We start from the raw sequence: 19,498 nt of genomic DNA, 5'->3' as shown, positions 1-19,498 counted from the left end.
GGTAGGGAGAAAAGACACTATATGCTCCATGTTAATTTTGAACAACAGCTTAAATGTTCTCTGCTCAGATTCTGAGCACTTATTTGAAAAAGTGAGGTGGAAGGCCAGGTCCTAGTAGGGGAAGCAGGTGCTTTGACTGAAACTAGGACCAGGATTTTACCTGCATCTCCCTCAGGAGTAACGTTAAACACTGAAAAGAAATGTTATAACTGGGCATTTTCCACAAGAAAGACACCAGAATGCCCGCCAGCTCTAGAAATTAGCTATATTAACGCTGTGCATTATCTTGTCAACATGTAGAACTCTTCTTTAGCAAGTCTATTAATATTAATGAAATCATGTATATGTTCCCCCATTTCCTGGATCTGTCCAAGTCCGATGCTAATTAGACTCTGAAGAAGGAAGCTGTTGGCAGACACAGCATGCATCATGCCATAAGGCTGAGTGCATCTCCTCTTTTCCAGCTGTGCAGAATACAAGAGAGACCTATCTTTCTCCAGATAGACAGGAAAGTTTCACGCTCAGGGTCCTCTACATCTCTTAACTGCAGGTCACTGGAGACTGTAGCTCTTCACTAGCTCTCTTGCTATCTCTCCATTAGCTTCCCTATTCCCCAGCACTGTAGGGGAATACTCTGACCAAGAGGTATACTCATTTCCTGTATCATCTTCAGATTACGATGCTGGATCTTCCCGCTGTGATGATTTAAAAGTATCTTCAAACCTCTGAATTCCTTTAAAAGTTGTAAGCCAATGTCTAAAAATCCAAGACTGACTTTACACTCACTCAAACCACTCTCTAAAGGAGCAACAGCAGCTTAAAGACCTGAGTTCACCTGCACTTGAATGCCTCCAGGCTGCTTAATGGCATTATCAGTTCTGGCAAGTACTTCCTAGACAAGGAGAGCCTGGAGTTCATTCTAGTGTGTGGGTCGCCACAAAGCCATCACACTCATCAGCTTTTGAACAAATTAAATTTGTGGTCAGGGACAAAAATAACATTGGTGAAGATCCAAGACAGGCAGCCTTCATTCTCATAATATATTTGGCCCATGAAAAAAAATATAATATGAAGTGGCGTGCTATTTAAGTGAACAGTTATCAGGGAACTTTTAGGATGATGAAAGCAAAGTTTCAAAACACCCATGTGCAGTGGCTGTATACTGACAGCATTGTGAACAAAACAGTAAACTTCATCTCCTCTATCCAAGATGTAAAGTTATATGTCAGAGTCACCTTATCAGGAGGTGCAGGATAGCAGACGCATTAGCAGGGGAAGGAACCAATTTAGTCAATAAAGGAATTGATACCTGTCTATAGTTAGAAAATGCCTTTTACAGAACAAGCTGTTCTTCTGGATCATTGAGAAATAAAATAGTTTTATTGAGTTTCTAAATACACAGATACATGTATAATTAATATTGTCTAACTGCCAGACATTAAGAGTGTTTAAAATTTTGAGTGTTCTCTTCTTTTGTTCCTTCCTTCTCAAGAGTGCATCTAACAACTATGGGGAAAAGAACAGACATGTAAAAGAGTTATGAATTCTCTCTATAATGAGCAGGTGGCTGGTATACAAGGCTTTAAGTAGTGAATACAAAGACTACCCACAGAATCTCTTAAGCAAGAAAACAGGATTCACCCTTCTCCTGACCCACTGGTGAGTGGCAGCACAGTGGCTTTCTGGCTTCTCCATCCAAAAATTGCAAATAATATTTATCCACATTCCCAATACTCAGTGAGACTGCTGGGCAGAAAGGCCTTGCCCATGCATAAGTACTCCCTAGGACAGAATGCACATATTCACAGGCAGAACTGTCTGAATCAGAGCTCCCCAGCAGTGTTAGAAGAGTCTCACTGGACTGGAAGACTGGCTGCCTTCAGAGCTTGGAGCAGTCTTCATGAGACAGGCCTGGAACAGGCTGGCAGCACAGGCTCTCCTGCCCTTGCACTGAACAACAGTCAGCAGGAGAACTAAACTGACCTTCAAGTTTTTGAAGCGTATAGAACAGGTGAAACAAATCAAAGGGTACTTCTACATCACCATCTCAGTTCAGATGCAGAATGCTTTCGATGCAAATCTTCCAGCTGCCCATGCATCTTGCACTGCAATTTATATCACCAGGTAGTCTTGAAAAAAAAAAAAAAAAAGCAAACTGGATTATTTTCAGATCAAATCAACCAAAAGATGCATCCCAGCCACCACTGGGCAGCTCATCAAAAGTAAACCCCTTGCAACACGTGGCTCAAGCATCAGATTGTTGCACTGAGAGTTCCCCTCTCCAGATTGCTACACCTGCTAATGAAGATGCAGGTAGAGCCCCCAAGTACAGACCAAGGACACTGTGGAGGATCCAGCAGGTGGCAATTGGCTGACAGCAGTGACAGGAGGCCCTACTTCTGGCAGAGGGCTCAAGGACAAGAATATGGAAAGAGGAAGACAGTGTGGTGGGAAAAAAAAGCATAAGCTTCACATTATCAAACAAAGTAGGCACTAGCTGTGCAGAAAGTCTTACTTGGTATTATAGATAAAATATTTTCTTAACAGTGTAAAAGCACACAATCATCCCATGAAGAAACATCTAATTTTGACTTGACCTATTCCTTGAAAAATGTTTTATTAAGACGGGATTTACAGCATGAAATAAACTTAGCGGTATTATTCCAAGTAATCAGTTTTGCCAGCAGACTAAACAAATAATAAACAATGAGCCTTTTGTTACCACTAATGTCATTTAGAAGTGAAAGTGTTGACATGGAGCCATGTTTAATTCTTTGAGAGTATCCATTAAAAAGCCACCCAAAACACCCAGCAGACATAATCATACTATCAGTACTATAGGTTCAGATCTCTTCACCTTGTCTAAGGTATAACTAGAAAAGATGTGTTTGTCAAACAGAAGCTAGACATGACTCCGTATAGAAGGAATGAATGACTCCATATTGAACTGAATATAGCCCTTTCTATGTGGAATTCCCTCGGTCATTAAACCCACGCTAATGTACACTGACAGACAGCACAGGAAATTAAAAAGGCACAATCCTCTACAGCTGAAGGGCAGTAGACTTACCTTCAGAAAGCAGACCTCCATTCTCTCTCTTGGTCTGGAGGTGTCTCATGTTTGCATCTTTTCAGTTCAACTTCCAGTTCCACAATCCTTTTCTGCAAGGCCCTTTTGTCTCTTTAAGACTGCAAAATGAATTTCTCATACTTGTTCCGGATCTTTCTATCCTCTTTGCAGTTTGGACAGTCTGAACCTTGAAGTGCTTCAGCTGGGGGTCTTTTTGAGGGGATCTTTAAAGTGGGCAACTAACTTGGATTTGGTTTCTAGTTTACTCTCTCTAGTACTATCAAAAGTAAAACTTCTGAAATCAGTTTTACAGATATTGACCAAGGTAGGAAACCTCTTTCTCTAAGAAGTCTTCACAGAGTAATAGAGAAAACCCAAGAATTTTATTTTTTCCTTTTATATATAGGGAAAACAGACTTGGAAGCTGCATGGCTTCTGTGGTGTATAGATTCACAATCTATACACCAAACCCATAGCTGAACTGGGACAAAAGTCAGGGGCAGTTTTTAAAGTAGTTAGAAGGCTTGTAGTCTGAAATCACCTATATGCTTTTCAAAACACCTCTCCAGTCCTCCTAACCTTTCACTAACATCTGTTTACCCAGAAGTAGGTATGTATGCAACTTTATTCATTTCAGCATGCCCTTGACATGATCCCTGTTCCATTGAGTATCCCCCATCTGAATTACTGAAAAAAAGAAAAAACGCTGTAGTCTAATGCAAAAAAAAAGTCCACAAGACAGTGAGTGAATTCCCCCTTCTAGGCACCTCAGATGTTCAAAATGACTCCTTTATGACTGAACATTACTTACAGCCACAAAAGTGCAAATGCCTACATGTATGGCAAAAAGCATTAGAGAACATGGCCAAAGGTCTCCTGAAACTAGTCCACACAGAAAATAGAGTTCAAAGTACAGGACTCCCGCTTTCCTTCTTCCTTCCCTGCCTGATAGTCCCTCTATCAACTGTTCTCAGTTACAGAAAAATCAGTGTCTTCCACATCAATAGGTAACAGGTATAAAAGCAAAAAAGAAAAACATTTTTGGAGAAGTTGAGGGAAACACTAGGGTTTTTGTAACAGATGAAGATGGGCCATAGAAGCAAAACAAAGTTAAGAAGCACCAACAGAATTAAGTTGAATTTTTATACAGTCTTGTTCCTCATGACTAACAAACAGCTCCAAATTTACTGTGGTATAATGGAGCTTTTCTAAAGCTCAGTTTGTACCAGTAAAAGTGAGAAATAGAAGTTGGAAATGAACAGAATTACACTCTTCAAATGTAGCATGAGCAGCATGTCAGTGCGCATCCCTACTTGCTGTTTCTCTGAAGAACTCAAAGCATATTTGCCAACCACAGTTTGATTACAATTAGACTAAGAGCAAAAAACTTTGGCTTTACCTTTCTTTCATTTGGATTTTCAAGAAACTCCTTTTTTTTCCCCTTGGATTCTTCTGAGCAGAAAGTGCATAGTTTGTCTTCAATTAAAACAGAAATAGTAGAAGATCAATAAAGAGTTTCATCAGAATAATAATAATAAAATTCATATGTCTCATGGAACCATAATCTACACTTTCCACAGAGGTGATTTTCTGTTGGTAAAGTCAGTAAAAGATTTAGTTCATAAACAAGTTTCTGTTACACATTAAAATACAGCCTCATGAAAGCATCTGTCTGTAGAACTGGCCACGCTATGCAAACTGAGTGACCCTACAGAAGTATTACTCACCAGACAGCAAGTTTTTTTCAGAAAGCTTCACATCTGCTACAGCACCACAATAAATTTAACCTAAATAAAAAGAAGCCTACTATTATTTCCACAGATGCTGTCATGGGATTATCTGAATCAAAGAGTCACTCAAGTAACACCGCAGCATTGCATCAGTGTTTTGCAACACTATGAACCACCATTTGGGTCACAACAACCCCCAGCAGTGCTACAGGCCTGGGGGAGAGAAGCTGGAAAGCTGCCTGGCAGAAAAGGGCCTGGAGGTGTTGGTCAACAGCCAGCTGAACATGAGCCAGCAGTGTGCCCAGGTGGCCAAGGTGCCAACAGCATCCTGGCTTGTGTCAGCAATAGCGTGGCCAGCAGGGACAGGGAAGGGATCTTACCCCTGTGCTCGGCACTGGTGAGGCTGCACCTCAATTGCTGTGTTCAGTTTTGGGCCCCTCACTACAAAAAGGCCGTTGAATGACTCGAGAGTGTCCAGAGAAGGGCAACGGAGCTGGTGCAGGGTCTGGAGCACAAGTCTGATGGCGAGCAGCCAAGGGAACTGGGGGGGTTTAGTCTGGAGGAGGCTGAGGGGAGACCTCATGGCCCTCTACAACTCGCTGAAAGGAGAGTGCAGAGAGCTGGGGATGAGCCTCTCAAACCAAGGAACAAGTGATAGGACAAGAGGGAATGGCCTCAAGCTGCGCCAGGGGAGTTTTATATTGGATACTGGGAAAAATTTCTTCACCAAAAGGGTTGTCAAGCACTGGAACAGGATGCCCAGGGAAGTGGTTGAGTCTCCATCCCTGGAGATTTTTAAAAGTATAGATGTGGTGCTTCGGGCCATGGTTTAGTGGTGGATTTGGCAGTGTCATGTTAACAGGTGGGCTCAATGATCTTAAAGGTCTTTTCCAACCTAAACAAATCTATGATTTAAGGGCTGTAACTGATATTTAACATTCAGCCTCTAACCCAGCATGAGAAATACTCAACTTTACTTCCAGTTTGTCTTCAATCTAGTCACACTTCCTGCAACATACAGGGAAGGACATCATGCTATACCCAGTTCAACATTATGCAATTATAATAACCTCTCTCTCACCGCCAAATCCTTAAATGGCAAACTATTACTTACTAGCTATAGGCCAACTAAGAGATGAGATTGGGACAGAAAAAAACACTGTCTCAAAATAGCGCTTAGCTGAGAGACCAAACTCCACACATCTACAGAGGAGATGAAGGATGCTAGGAGTCCTTCTGGTACACCATTTTTTGCCTTGCTAGTGGTTCTATGTGTTTTTTAAAATCAACAGTGACATAGTAGTTGCACCCTAAATATGAGACTCCTCTAGAACAGAGGATTTAATTGTCCACGGGAGTTAACAGTGCTGATAGTCAGTTCTATTCATAATTTCCCAAGGAGCAGGGTAAGAAGTCTCTGATTTTTGCCACTTTTGCAGCTGTCTATGCTTAATACAACTTTAAAAATAGTAGCTTTAACTGTGTGACATCATGTGAAAGTTCTAATCAACAGCAGAGGCTCTAAGGCTACCCTTTTGCAGACCCAGGAAGAAACAACATCATATGCTTGCATACTGCTTACATTTATATGCATGAGAAATGCATACCTAACTCATTTTTCACTTGTGATACTTCACAATTAGAAATAAAAGCAGTAGAGGTTAGAGAAAGTTGGGCGGAGTATTCATTTAAATCTACTCATAAGAAAATCAAATACTTTAGATTCCATAGAAGCTGGGTGAACTCACCTGGAAGAGCCACCTGCCTACTACAGATATATGAGTTCTCACGATCTGCTGCAAAAACACTGCCAGGAACAGGAAAAAAATACCTACATTATACCTGACAAGCACTATCTTAAATTAGGGAGGTCATCATAGTTTGATTTTTGATCCATCTCACTTTATAGACATAGCTTTGTACTCAAAAAGAAGTGATAATAAGCAGGGGAGCTGAAAAAATAAAAGATTTAAGTTTTGATACTGGAAAAAACTGTCCAACATAATTTCAGGGAATTATAGAGCAAGACACTTGCACTCTTTCCACATCCTTCTAAGGGTTTGTCTTTTAGGCTCACCCATATTAAAAAAACCCAACACTGGCAGCAGTAATGTGCACAACAGATGTTAGAATTAGCACGCTAGGGAAACCATTTTGGAGTCAAGAATGCTGAAGTAGAGAAGTATAAATGATCTTATTATTTCTGCAGCACGTACTAGAAAAGTATTAGCTAGCACAAGGAAAGGAGCACTTCTGCAGAGAAGAAAATGAGTGTTTTGCCATGATCTTCAGTGGATTATCATCTCAGAACCAAGTTCTGCTTCCATAAATAAGAGAGTTCAAAAGGTCTTGTATTTCTGTGGGACTGCTCCTGACAGTACCCTGAACAGGACTGGGCTCCTATTCACTTCTATTCAGAAAAGATGACAAATGATGTTTCTGAAATCTTAATCCAAGTTATCAATGCTGTATGGGAAAGTTTTGTATAGGACAAAACTATCATGATTAATTGCATCTATGTAGCAGAAGTACCTCAGGACCACTGAATCTGAAGCTGTACTAGGAACTCCATAGTGTAAAAATAGTTCCCAAGAGTTTATAATCTAAGCAGTTAGGGCAGAAAAAGCTACATTCTTATTACAATTAAGCCTTATAGGCACAGTATAATATATTTTAATAGTGATTTATCTATGATTCCAGTCATTTATCTCTGATTTTATCAGTGTTTTTACATTCTAATTCAGAAAAATACTACAGTGTGACTAATTTCTCCCACAGAAAAAGAAAAGGAATTAACAACAGTACCTTTTAATAGGAACAGTACCTCTTAATCAGTGCTTTAGTGTTTTATTAAAATTCCTGCTATCAGAGAAATGCCAAACTCTGGATTCAAAACATACTTGCAGGTCTCCTTATCACAATATTGTTTTCAGTAAACAAATGAACATTTTTAAGGCTTCTTTTAACATACTAAATACAATATTTAGACCAGCAGTATCCTATAATAAACACCAAACACCGAGGGGTACACTTCTATGCCTGTAAAGCTGCATTACTAGTTTTCTGTCTTCAAAAACCTATGTGCAGTTTAGGCCATAAATGCAAAATTAAGGAATCTGGATACATGATGTACAGTTCTGCAGTCGAAAAGGAAATCAATGCACCTAATGTTTATAACACAAAGAATTTCTACACTCAGAAGTGGAAAGCTTGGAATTTCCTTGAATAAAAATTCCTATCTCAAGCTTGTATCCTCAACAATAAAATAAAATAAAATAAAAATGTAGGAAAGTGTCCAGACCAAATGGAATAACCAACCATGTTGAAAGTAATAAATATTAGGTATTCAGGAAGCACACTGACATACTGAGGATAGTGATCAGTTTAAGTTTCTCTTTTAAGTGATAAGGAAGTGTGATAATAAAAGACTTTCCAGTAGTAAAGAAGGATTAGATCTCGCAAAGCGCACTAAAAGGAAAATAGAAATAAGTTCTTTGCACTTTTAATAGCCCAACTCAAGGAAAATGGAATTGAAAGGGGGGTGGGGGTGGGCGCGGAATATAGGTAGGGATCAAAGATAAACAGTGAAAAATAAAGATAAACATGTTTCAAAATGAAGATAAAACCTTGAAATCCTACATGACCGTCTGTATTGATGATGGCAGTAAGCAGGACAAAGGCCAGAGCAGGAATGTATAGAGAGATTACCACTTCCCAGGTAGAAGCAAAACCTAAAATCTTAATGTTTTTACAAGGAAGTGCTAGGCAATCTCCATCCCAGACTTCTTCAAGAACTGCCATGTGAAATACAGATTCCAGGACTAAACAGTGAAAATAATTTGGAGGTAGTATCACATGTGAGTTGCAAATATTGCATCTGTATTTAAGAAGCAAAGGAAAACATGACAATCAGCTGTGGATCTGTTAACACAGCCTTGATGACATGTGAAGTTTAAAGGTATATACTTTTGTAAAAGCAAAGATGCAAAGTTTAGTATGAAAAATGAGATATAATTCAACATAGATTTGTAAAAGACTGGTTCTCTGCTAACCAGGTATTTGTCTTAGATCTACTTTATTACCTATATTTAGAAGAACCAATTTTCTTATCTGTCAGTACTTCAGAGAAGCACTTCATATGGGGAGTTAGTTAAAATGGAGATGATAATACTATTGTAGGATGGGACACAGCAAGCCAGGGAAGAGACAAAATGGAAAGCATTAGGCTAAAGGAAGGTTGAAAATTATTTCATTTCATAACCTTTCAAATAAATAGTGGAGAAGGAGGAAAGAAAAAGAGTGCTAATGGCAGAGCGCTTGGAAGATAGCAGTTTGCCTTCAACTTCTAGTTGCTAGATTGTTTTAAATTTGATAGAGTTGCTCAATATCACTCAACCCTTTAAGAACCAAGTCAGGAATAAAACCAGCAAAAACTTAACACAATTTTCTGTCCCTTTTAAGTGATCTTAATAGACAGATTTTTAACAGCATGTAGACACCTAACTTCCACACCCTCAAAACACAAATTCTAACCTTTCACAAAGCAGCTGTGGGGCCAAGACTCCCATTTACTCTACGAAAGTAAACATTTAAAAGACTACAAATATGCCTTACAGGTCGCTAGTTATCAGGAGGTCGAAATATTACCTATATTTTTCATGTATTGAATCTAAACACATGGGAGCCTGAAGGCCAGTGTTCCTAGACACTACAATGAAATAAGTTCAGTAAAAATCCTGCCCCTAGAAATGAAATAGAAGTCAGTGTTTCTGAAGTCCTCCCCAGATTCAATTGTATAGGCAGTGTTAAATTACATAACTAAAGGGTTTTGTTCAACAGCTGATATTCCTGATTTAAACAGCATCACAGACAAAATAAGGTTTTAGTATTAATAGCAATTACTGTTTTTCCGAAATGATAATGTGTTAAAACACACACACAAACCAAACTAGCATTTTGAAGTGCCATGAGAAGAGATTACATCATTACTACAGACCATCTGCTAGGAAGAACATGGAGCAACAGATGATGAGCCAAAATCACTTCTGGCATAAAGCGAAAGAGTTCCACTGAAATTTATCCCAACGTTCCTGTATGTTACAGATTAATAAGATGGCACACATTACAGACTAGTAGAGGTGAAACAAGGTTAAAACCACAAAGATTGATGTAGTGTACTCATTTAAAGCAATTTACTCTTTTCACTACAAGTATCTTTATAGATGTTAAAAACCAAGACTGTGACAGCTACTCACATAAGTCAATACCCTGAAAAAGTAGGATATTTCTGCAGAGATAAGAAAGAACATATGGTCCTTATTGCCAGCTAAGGGTCCCTTTTAAAACAATTTTCCACAATCTGATTTGCTTTACAATTACACTAAATCCTGCCACGATTGCTCCCATAGAGCACTTACAGAATTTGGCTTCCCTTGAAGATGTATTTTTCCTTCCCTTAGTTACTGCCTTTATTATTGATTTTTAGATAATCCCTGCAGTTACTAGAAAAAGGTTTTGGCAAGTTTCCCTAGAGGCCTGCAGATGCTTATTACCCTTATCAATAGAGCATCCTTTCACCCCCTTAGCTACCGTCCTCAGTTACTAACTGTTTGACTATGCATATATTCTGTTCAGGGACCAGCAGGGAGAACATTTAATATCCCCTTGCTAACAAACAAGAAAGGCAACAGCTGCTGGCCTCAGCAGAGGGTCTGCTCAGGGAACCCATCCCAGAGAGAAGTCTGCTTGGACCCAGCTGCAGAGAAGTAGGCAATTTCCCCCTTCCCATGGCAAAATAGGCTATGAGAAATTTGGCCTATTTTATCCTCTCCTTACTGGAAGGAAATTCTACTCTTTGAAAATCCCTTTTAACCAACGCAGAAGAATTGTAATCAGAAAAGTACTTTCATTAACATTTCTGACACAGAGAGATCATATCAGAAAAGGGGGGGTTCTTTTGTCAGAGAAATAACAGACTAACTATTCTGTTAACAAATAGAAATCACACCCCTGGAGATAGGGCTGCTAGCATGTAAACTGCTTGCTGAAAACTAATTGACTGGCAAAAGCCTAAAGCAACTTTTTTGAGCTATTACTGTAAAATTCAAAACTAATACCTGGCTAGGGCTGACAGGCTTTATGAAACTTGGACACGCCTGCTGCTGCAGCAATGGGGGTAGCCAGAGGGGCTATTTACTACAAGGGGGTCATTACATGACTGTCACTGCCAATTTTATTAGGTGAACAGCCACTATGTTTAAATTACATTTTAGTGTTTGGTGGGATTTGGGTTGTGTGTGTGTATTTTGGTTTTTTTGTTTGTTTGTTGTTGTTGTTGTTTGGTTTTTGGGTGGCTTTTTTTGGGTGGTGGGTTTTGGGGATTTGTTTTGTTTCACTTGAGAAAAACATGAACTGTAGATTTTAAAATTTTTTGTTAAAGGAAGAACTGGATTATAGTCCCCAAATTTTCCTCCAAGTGAATACCAAATCTCAGAAATCACAAAGCAAATACAAGGATGCCAAGGCCGATTAAATGTAATTCAAATATTTTTCCTTTTATTTTTTTTGGATTGGCAGTCCTGTTCAGATGATGGGGCATTTACACTTCAGAAGGAAGACAGGGAGAGAGACTGAACGGGTACAGAGCTCCTTTGAAGAAAAGAGTTGTGTCTTAACTCCAAAACTGGGTTTCAGGCTCCTTTAAAAGGAACTGTGTTCTCCCTAGTCTCCAGTTGCTCCAGCCACCACTCAGGAAAAGGGACAGAAATGCTCAGGGTAAAAAGCTTCTTCCCTCCCTCCAACCCAAGCAATCAGGAGATGAGATGACAAACTCAAACTATGGCCCAAAGCCAGCCCCTTAAAAGGAAGCCAGAAGTGTTTAAGGTAGATCGCTGGTGCTGGGATCTGGCTGCTGCCCTTCTCTCCCCGACAGCAGTCGCTGCGGTCCCAGGGCTGGGGAAACTGCTCCGCACTGTAGGGAAAAGGGAGTGTCGGGCTGTTCTCTCATGGGGCGGATCTCACTATCAGTAATTTTGCTGGCTCTGGTCTTGTCCCAGCTTGCTCTGGTTCAGCAGGGTTGCTACAGAGCTGGATTGGAGTTGAGCAAATACCCTTGCAATTCAGAGCTCCCGTTTTTGTTCCAAGATGAGGAATACTGCTAGTTTTTCCCTAGATGAGTATAGTGAAGCATGGGCTGCTATCTGTCTGATAACTAGTGATTAGAGTTGAGTGCAATGGAAAAGGGAAACCTTTCGTTTGACACACAAAATGATTGATTTACATCCATTACATAGGTGCTAGAACTACCGGGTGCCAGTCACATGCCCAACAGGTTTTGCCCCTTTACTGCCACAGTAGCCCAATATATGACAAATTTTCACATTACTTAATTGTTACCACAATTGCAGATAGTTACCTGGCAATAGCATGTGCAAGCAACCAAGGGCTGAGCAGAAAAACCCAAACTAGCTGGTCACCAAGAAACTGTCGCCAGGAATTGAGCCAGCTGACAAGATCAGTGGAATTCCTACTGCTGCTTCTCTGTGGATTCACATGAAAAAGGGAAAAACAGAAAAAAACAAACAACCCAAACCAAAGCCAAAAACCAGAAAACCAAACAGTCCAGGAGATCAAACAGGCATTCCACCCCCACAGTCTTTGTGAAATTACAGAAATTTTTAAGCATTTGACAAGAGATTGAAACAACAAAATAATCACTGGTGCATGGAGATGTTTTTGACTAAATCCAGTAGAGTTTTGTTTTAAGATATAAACCTCTGGTATTCCAGGGATTAGAAACAGAAAGGCTGACAGATTTAACTCTTGCAGCACAAGAGGTTTCACTATAACATGATACCAATACAATAAGAGTGAAACCTGATCACAGTGTGACTTTCATACATTAGAATGTGAATCCTATTCCTACTACATACTCTAAACACCAATAGTTAAAGTGACAATTCATTTCTATAGCATATCTGTTAAAAGAGTCTCAGATGAGAAGAGGCTCTCGGTTTATTTATAGGCAAAACAGCTGTTTTTTGCATTCCATGATCTAGGCTGAGGTCTGCTCCAAGTCCTGCATGTACCATGACAGCCTGGGTACAGTTACCTTGTGTGGAAGTGAAATGCGGAGCTCCTTTCCAAAGCAGTGAACAGTGCCTTCTTCCATTGCATGCTGACACCTCCTATGGAACATAGCTTTACTGGTGATTTTCTTTAATCACAAGAAAAGGTAATTTTTGATGGTGGTGGCAGACTAACCCAGGTCTGGAAGTTGGGTTGGTTCATTTTAGAAAACAAAGTAAAGAGATACCTTTCACACCTGCTTTCCTCTTAATTTCCCTCCTGAAATGCTCCTTAAATATATAATAAGCAAAAGCAAACAATAGCCTCCAGTCAAATTAGCCCATTCATCTAGATAAGATGTGTTCCTCATCTACACACTGAAATGATTCTGCTCATATCACCCATGAACCCAGATGCAGTAATTTCCTAGGCACAGCACATCCACCCCCCCCACCCCCTGTGCATCTGCCACTTTGTAAGTGAAGTAGGTTACTTTTGTTAGTTAACATTGAGTACATGAATGTGTATTAGTACAGATAGGCAAAAAGCCCACATATTGTTGCATATACAAGTCTCTCCTTTGTAAAGATCCACAAGTGACTAGGACGCTTTTTCATGTTACCTGCATTTCTTCTCAAGCAATAGTATTCATTACTACTAGAAGCTTCCAGGTCTATCAAACCATTTATTCTTGTATGGATTCACACTCTTAAATCATAGCATTGAAATAGTCTACACTTCAGCCCTCATATTTTTAAGTTCATGTCCTTTTAGAGAAGTTTTGCATCATTTATTTAGATTCATTATTGCTTTTCTCTCTTAAAAGCCACTTAATTTAATACAGCTAACTCTTTCTTATTTTTTATATATATATATATATATATAAATGGGGATGTGTGTCTTGTTCTGACATCATTATTAACATTTTGCCAAGCAGCAGCCAATATCTGCAGTCTTGCCAGTCTCAAGCTGGAGGAGAAATCAATGACATACCCTAGATTGCTTTGCTTTATATGTATGCAGACTACAGAAAGTCAAATAAACATAAGCAATTTCTTCTCACAGGAAATCTAGTCTAATATCTGTGCCTCACTCCCAAAGGCCAAATGTAAGTCAAGAAAATACTCCAAAAATCAAGACAGAGCAAGACTTCCACTACTTAGTTTCAGACCAAACCTCTACGGTCATGAACAATCCCAAATGAATTGTCAGCACAATACATCTTCCCAAAACAGAACATTTACACACAGACTAAGTAAAACAATGTGAAAGACTGGTTGCTGGCCATTGTAATTTGGCCTCTCCAAATGCATTTGGCAATATTTGTCAATCCAGTTAAATCTGCTCTGTAGTTTACATGGGCAACAATACTCATACAAACGAAGCACAAAATGACACATGCACACATTCAGGTATTAACACCAATTTCAATGAGCAGTTTAATCAAACCAGCCAAGTTTAAGCCCAGACAAGCTCTGAAGCATATTTCTACTGAACACACGTTAAAAAAAGACTGGGGGGAAAACCACTAAGTTACCACTCTTTTTTTTTTCTCCCCTTCATACTCATGCTGCTGCTCAGATGGCGTGCACGTTTTGTGTGCTGAGCCATTCGGATATTGCAAAGTAGCTGCTGAATGGGTTTGCTGTAGGCATTTTCTTACGAGATGTAGTATCTTCCTACATGAAACCAGCACAGCCTTCGCTACTACTCACAGCCGCCTTCTTGCTCTGACAGCCAACAGGTGCTTAAACTACTGGCTGGGCTAAGCCTGGGAACTGTAGACTGAAGCAGTCCCAGGCTGGCTCCAGAACTGATACAGCGGGCAAATGACCCACAGCCAACTTTCCACAGCCCTCCCCTCATGTTCTGAGTGTAACTCTGCTCTGCTGAGCATAACCCCTGCAAAGCGTAGGATGTGGCCCCAAGGTTTGTAAACCTCGCTCTAATCACACATAGTATATCCAAACAGAAGCTCCGTATATTTTTTTGCTTCTCTTTGCTTTCTCAAAAGCTGTAACCAACTACTTGGCTCTTTTTTCATGCAAGGCTGCCAGCTTCTATAAACGGGCTCAAAACCTGGCAATCAGTATGCAGACTTCTGGTTGCAATCTCCATGCTTTGTTGTCTATTTTTGTAGACACTTACTTCAAATGCTTGCAAGCCAAGGGTATTTTCCTTTCCATCTTAAACAGTGTATAAGATACAATCTTTTCTGAAGGAATTTAACTATCCCTCAGGTGATTTGTACTATGTGAAAGACTTAAAAACAGTTTTTCTCCCTGTCATTGCCAGATTTACAAGTCAGTATTCTGCACACTAAAATCATGCTAATTTATTCAGTTCTCTTATCTTCCTCCTTTCACTCTCTCAGCTGATACAAGGCATGCCAAGTTCACAGTGCTTCCCCTAATGCTGCACTGCTGTTTGCTTACTCTTCCAAAGGGAACATTCTCTACGTCTATTTAGTAAGATGGCTTTTAAAAATAGAACACAAAATCCAGTGCTGAGTTCAGGATAATTATGGGAGATACAGCAGGTGCAAGTATTCTCTTACACAACATTTTCTGATGATACGACAAAGAAAAACCTTTACTTGCAAAGGACTTAAAGGGTCTTTTCAGGGTAATTCTGTTGTACAGCTTTTGAGAATTATAGCAAACAGCCAAGCTAGTAAGTGGAAGTGCAATTTTGGAGTGATGTTCAGCTGGCTTGAGAAGTCAGCCAGCATTTTTCACTCCAAAATCCACCAGGCTCCTGTCAGATGAACACCCAGGATTTGCATCACAGAGGACCTGGCCCAGACTCAGAGCATTTAGGCTCCTAATTTCTCCCAGGTCTATGAGTCAGGACCTTAATTTCTTTGCTGAAGCAAGTGCTATGCCTTTGCTACAGGCTCTTCAAAGGCTACTGCTATAGTCACTGCCTGAAGGGAGACAGCCAGCCAGCAGAAATGCCATAAACTTTTTTTTTTAATATGACATAGTATAGGAGGGACTAAGAGTTCCCATGGTGGATCTATCATTCAAAGGTAAACTATCACCATTTCACAACAGCACCCAAAGTGTGTAAATTCATCTTAGTGTTTCCAGATATGGCAACCAAAATTCCTTTCACCCTGCGAGTACTATAAAACGTTTTGGATTTAATTTCAATGGGCTAAATTATACCAGACAAGACTGAGCTTTCTGAAGAGGGTCAGGAAGGTGTGTCTGTGCCTCCTTAGTTGCACATCATCCCCAGACTTCCCACTTGCATCCATTTCTTGCTGTCACAGAATTCCCAATTGAAGACAGAGAATTTAAAGACAGCAGCAGTTAAACAGGTGGAAATCAATTCAGAGATAACATACCTCAATTTAATTTCTGTGATTCACTGAAATTTGGATTTTGAACCAGACACATAGCCTTACATGTACACATAGCCCTGTATTTTGTTTGTGTGATGATTCCAGAAATAAGCTCTTGGTGTTTATACTCTGAAATATCATGGAATAGCTTTGCTGGATGAGAAATATGTTATTGCTTATTTTGGATTTTTTTCTCCCCTCTTGCCTAATAACACTGAATACAGAAGAGTTATTTGGCAATAAGCTTTTAATTGTCCAGCACAAGAATTTTCCTGTATTATTGAATTCAATACATTAATGTGGTAGTTGGTTGATCTTATTGAACCTATTTCAAATCTGACCAAAGTCAGTCTAAACATTTATCTACTTTGCAGTTAGTTTTACACATCCACTGGATTGTTCTGTTCAACAGCAGAAGCACTGGGGAACTTGTTTCGTCTATACAGAAGCAGACACAAGCTTTGGACATAAATAGGGATACAACCTCCTCTTTCAGTGAAAAGACAGGATCCAATTTTATACTGAAGTGCTGTCTGTTTGATAGGTATGCAAGTTCCATCAGTAGCAAGTGCACAAACTGGGAACCCTCTCTGTTTCAATTCTGACAGGCTTTCTGATAATATCCACCATCTTTGATCAGATACCTCTGCAACTCATTATTTCCAGTGTTGCAAAGCTGTAGCTCATCAAGCCATGCTTAAAACTCTCCACTTCAAAGGGGTGCTCTCCTGACTGGTAACTCTCCATGACATTCATCTTTCTCAGACAGGAAGCACTCAGTCTTTGCTATAGCAAGATCTAATCCAGCCCTTTTAACCCAGTCTTTGCGCTGATATCCCTCCAGGGAGCTAGTTCAGGAAGCTAAATGGTCAGAAATAAGTCCCACAAGAACTTTTCTGCCAGTTAGCTCACTAAACTGTCCCACTCTTCTTCCAGAAGGCAGGGGGGATGAGCCCTCCCAGGCACAGTTAGCCATCCACATATTCATATATACTACAAAGCAAAATTCAATCTCGATGTGGAAGCACACATACCTCAGACCACCCTTCAGAAGGTCATCTACACCTTCAAAAGGCAATAAACTAGATAAAGTCACCTTATGCATCCTCTCACGTGCATCCTACTTTCATCCTGTCTTGGCGTGCACTACAAAGAACACTAGTGCTGAAAATATTTGAGTGTGCTTCATAGGTGCTATTGAATTTATGCTGTTCAAAGGACTCACAGATCGCAATAAGCACCAAAAGGCTTCTGGTTAAAAAAAGAAACCTGAGAAAGGGAAAATGACTGCCTAATGACATGTAAAAGGTTTTTAGCATAAAATAATAAAAGATGTCACTTTCAAATAACAGTAGAACTTCAGAATATAGTATAAATGCTATAAAAAAACCTATGAGAAAAAAAAAAAGTTTCCCTAAGTGTTGACAGTGAATGAAAGTCATTCACACAGCTTTTCCTTCTAAATTCTTACAATTTTATTTTCAAAGACCTCAAACACTTTCTTGCTTCGACATTTTAGGAACAGGCATCTCATCTATTACAGCACAATAAAACGCCAAATCTAAATCAAGCTCAGATAGTTTACTATCAGGTATGACAATGCTGCAAGCTAACAATTTATAAGAAAGTTTTGGAAGCAAGACAACACCATTTAGCAAACAATTATTAAATACAACCTAAGTATGTAATTGGTTCCACAGTTTTCTGGAATGCAATCTGCCTTCCTAGTTTGTTTCTCCCCCCCTCCCCCCCCCCAACTGTATCAAGTACTAGGAAGTTCTTAGTGTCATCTGTCAAGCTAACCAAAATGCACCAAAATGGTCTCAAACTACAGACTTATTTTCTTTAATGACAGAATTATTTAGGCGCATCAGTGATTTTCTGATTCCTCGTGCTTAAAATATTCAACTCGGAATTCAAGCAGTTTTAGAGGTGCTGTACTTACTAATGCTGACACAGAGGCAAAAAGCCAAAGCTGCCTCCTCTAGATTTCAGAAGGTCAAACAAGAATAAATGCAGCCAAGAATTAGCCCAGAAATTTGGAACTAGAAGGTGTGCAATCAAATATTAGCCTCATTATAGTAATTATAAGAAAAACTCCCATCAAATGTCTTCAGGGTACAGGGGGTCCGTCGTTCCTCCAAACCCAGCATGTGTCAGGCACTAAACGCTCAAGTTTCCAGTGCTGCGAAATACTGGATCTCAAATCCAGCTAGGCAAATTACTAACTACTTTTGCAGGATGGCTCTGCTTAATGTTGGCAGCCAGCATGCCTGGAGTATCAGACATTTCTCACTCTTTCATTTCCTTATTTGACCTGGCTGACCCCAATTGTGATACAGTGAAACACATCTTGTTCCCAGGCACTCCAGTTCTACCCAGTCCTTACTCTCACAGATGTCCCTGCTGAGGCTGGGGGATTTATTTAGAGGCACAAGAGTTCAAAGAGGTTTTGCACCTTCCTAATAAAGAGGGATTGACTGTAACCTGCAGGTAATCTCTGATCAACAAGACAATTCTGCTAAAGTTCCTGACCTGCTTCACAGACGACTCATGCTGGGAACCTGGTTGATCATTTTGTTCGCAACCCGAAAAGTTTGTACGATTATCAGTTCTACTCAGCTATTAAAACAGCCAATGGACAGAACTGACCCCAAGAATGTATCAGAGTCCAGTTTCAGAACTCAAAATTGTTACTGTTAGTCCATCAACAACTAACACAGAATATGAATTTAACGTGCATGCTATTGAAATAACCTGTTAGGCATTAGTACACAAGGCAGCAATCGGTGGCTTAAGTGATATTTTCTCCTTCTAACACATCTAGTGGAAGCTTGAAATAATTTTGCTAGCTAGACAGAGGCCTCTTTTGTGTTTAAAAACAGCAGTGAAAGAAAAATACTTTGATTCCTCAGCACCAAGTGCTTAAGGTTGTTTACAAATAATTGATAAAGCCTAACAATCCAGTGCAGTACCTTTCTATTATTTCCAAGCAGTTAATGCCAACACTTTCAGAAGCAGCTTAGCAGCTTGGTTTGGGTACATTTTTTTTCATCCAGCTTTTACAATCCATTGTTGTTACTTGTTCTAGACACTTAAACAGAAGTGACATGTATGCAAAAAAGATTAGCCATGTAAAGTTAGGTGTTCAAAATGAGGGGATCCCTCTGAAATTTTGAATGTAAAGGACAAGTGTATGCTCACAGAGCTATTTAATACCCTTACTGTTGGATTTTCAAAATGCTGTTATTCTGCTCCTCTATTCTATAGTGCCTACTATAC

General features: G+C 39.7%; 1 long non-coding RNA gene across 3 annotated transcripts; it reads right to left on the bottom strand.

The window, feature by feature from the left end:
* Nucleotides 1-1,361: 1,361 nt before the first annotated feature.
* LOC141970391 (uncharacterized) lies at nucleotides 1,362-18,385 on the bottom strand. Of its 3 annotated transcripts, XR_012635180.1 has the most exons (6): nucleotides 18,162-18,385; nucleotides 12,911-12,986; nucleotides 12,215-12,339; nucleotides 4,470-4,546; nucleotides 1,984-2,129; nucleotides 1,362-1,506 (listed from the first exon to the last, which is right to left on the bottom strand). It is a non-coding gene; the product is annotated as an uncharacterized LOC141970391 (long non-coding RNA). The 3 variants fall into 3 exon arrangements; XR_012635179.1 differs by having other exon boundaries at nucleotides 1,362-2,129; XR_012635181.1 differs by having other exon boundaries at nucleotides 1,362-2,129; nucleotides 12,215-12,331.
* Between the last annotated feature and the right edge of the window lie 1,113 nt (nucleotides 18,386-19,498).

This window comes from Athene noctua, chromosome 1 (genome assembly GCF_965140245.1).
Source record: "Athene noctua chromosome 1, bAthNoc1.hap1.1, whole genome shotgun sequence".
NCBI lineage: Eukaryota > Metazoa > Chordata > Aves > Strigiformes > Strigidae > Athene > Athene noctua.
The sequence above is the reverse complement of the archived record's forward strand: the minus strand, read 5'-3'. Positions and strand labels throughout refer to the sequence as shown.